The sequence below is a fragment of the Podarcis melisellensis genome, assembly GCF_964234715.1.
Source record: "Podarcis melisellensis genome assembly, chromosome: 7".
Classification (NCBI taxonomy): Eukaryota; Metazoa; Chordata; class Lepidosauria; order Squamata; family Lacertidae; genus Podarcis; species Podarcis melisellensis.
The window spans coordinates 66242522-66245342 of NC_138539.1; positions in this window are offsets into that span (position 1 = coordinate 66242522).

Consider the following 2821-nt stretch of genomic DNA (forward strand, 5'->3'; position numbering starts at 1 on the left):
TTGACGATACCAACCAATCCTGCCTATAAAGAACTACTGCTTTGCCTTCCTAGTTAAGGGTGCTTAACTTCATTGATTTCAACAGGCCAAAACACATTTCATTTAGCATTGGATTGTGGCCTTAGCGTCTATTTTCTTTTTTTCTTTTTTGTAATGCTTTTTTATTATTATTTTTTTAAAAATGATATTTATTGAAGTTTCCATTAAGAACATGTACAAACAAACAACAACAATAAAAAACAAACATAAACAAAAACAACAAGTATAGTTTCAAACCTTATTTTCTCAACCTACTTTCCCCGACTCCCTCATACCTCCCCGTTCTGTATTCTAATTTCATTATCCAGTCAGTAAATCCATTCCCTTATTTCCCAAAGTTTTTTGACAATTCCATTCCTTTTCTTGATCTACATCTCTGAACACCATATTATTTTCCAACCCATGTCATTCTAGCCTTCATTAGTTTTATAGTATTTGTTAAGATAATCTTTAAATTTCTTCCAATCTTCTGTTCCACTGTCTCTTTCTCCTGGTCTCTGATTCTGCCCTTCATCTCGGCCAGTCCCATATAGTCTGTCATTTTCATCTGCCATTCTTCCAAGGTGGGTAGCTCTGGTGTCTTCCAATACTTTGCAATAAGAATCCTTGCTGCTGTTGTGGCATACATAAACAAAGTTCTGTCCTTCTTTAACACTACATGGCTAACCTTGCCCAGGAGAAAGGCCTCTGGTTTCTTCAAGAAGGTATATTTAAATACCTTTTTCATTTCATTATATATCATTTCCCAGAAAGCCTTAATCTTTGGGCACGTCCACCAAAGGTGAAAGAATGTTCCTTCAGTTTCTTTGCATTTCCAACATTTATTGTCGGGCAAATGATAGATTTTTGCCAGTTTGGCTGGGGTCATGTACCACCTGTAAATCATTTTCATAATATTTTCTCTGCTTTTTTATTAAATGTTCAACAAACAACAAATAAAACAATCTTTTACAATCAACATTTTGTGTCATCTTATTTACATTGCGTATCTTCACGCCACGACTTCCTTCCTTCCCTGCGTCGGTTTTCTTAAAACATATCTTCTCTTGTAGATTCTTATTGACCTTCTATACACATTGCAAGATTTATGTTAACTGTGCCGTAGTTTTTAAACTTCTATAGTTATTTCTTATATATACCACAAATTTACCCCACTCTTCTTCGAACTTTGTACCTTTTTGGTCTCAAATTCTATATGTCATTTTAGCTAATTCTGTGTACTCAAAAAATTTGGCCTGCCATTCTATTATCGTTGGGGTCTCCTGTAATTTCCATTTTTGGGCCACAAGTATTCTGGCTGCTGCAGTAGCATATTGAAATAATTTATGGTCTTTCTTTTTTACTTCCTTCCCTATTATCCCTAATAAAGAGATTTTCGGTTTTTTCGGAAATGTGTACTTGAAAAGTTTTTTCAATTCATTATATATTAGGTCCCAAAACCTTTTCATATTTTCACAGTCCCACCACATGTGGTAGAGATCCCCATCTTTTAATTTACATTTCCAACAGGCTTTATTGTTCAATTTATACATTTTGGCCAATTTAACCGGGGTAATATACCACCGGTACATCATTTCCCCCAAATTCTCTCTTAAGGTTGAGCATGCGTTAAATTTTATCCCTTCATTCCATAGTTTAGTCCATTTATTGTATTCAATATTATACCCAAAATCAACAGCCCACTTTATCATAACTTCTTGAACCATCTCATCCTTGGTATCCTTAGCGTCTATTTTCATAGGTGGTGCATTACTCATGTGGTGACTCTACCATATCACCATCTAGGACAAGGTGATTTGAAAGCATTCCCTTGTGGAAATTATGACTCACATGGAAACTTACCATGATAGAAAGAGGGCTGGGCTAGGAATGGAGAAGGAATTTTGTACAGTTCCAGGAGTGCCAACTCCTTGGGGCCCAACCTTTTTGCCCTCCCCAGCTCCTCCCAATGCCATGATATCATGTCACACATGACATCACACACATGACGTTTCCCCCAATCTCGCTCACAAGTTGGGGCCTCTGTTCAGTGCTCATTTAAAGCTGGACCAAAATTTGACTTTCCAAAACAAGAACCGAAATGCAGCTATCCTTCAGAATCTGCACTTCTCAAAATTTTGCATTGCATTTGCAGCCAAATAATGTGTACAGAAATGAATATCATGAGGTAAAGTTGTATCAGAAGAAGTGTGTCTGAAGAAGTGTGCATGCACACGAAAGCTCATACCAAGAACTAACTTAGTTGGTCTTTAAGGTGCTACTGGAAGGAAATTTTTTTGTTATGAGGTAAAGTGTCCATCAAAATGCAAATATTAGTGGAAAATCACATACAAAAAGGCATTATATTATGGGAAATTGCTTATGTTATTAGGCTAATTGCATATAAACATTTATGTTAGGAAAAAATTACACTCAAATGCTGATGAATCTTCATAATAACATGGGCTGTTGTTGTTGTTTTTACAAACTGATGTAGAAATGTGGAGGACTCAACAGATGATTGGAAAAATGAGAAGCTGAGAGAAACCAAAGTTGACAGATTCACCCATCTCTATGTCGGTCTGGAAGCATTTGCTCTGATGTGGTAAATTTTGACATAGTGCCTGCTTTTTGCAGGGGAATATTCTTAAGTGACTTCTCCTGTGAACGCCACTGAATTACAGGCCTCACTGGTGGAACAACTTGTACTTCTGAATCAGCCATACAGTTTTCCAACCAGACAAAGAAGTGCATCAGAAGCCAACAGAGAGTGATCAACAGCAGGAGAAAAAGAGTTAGAGAA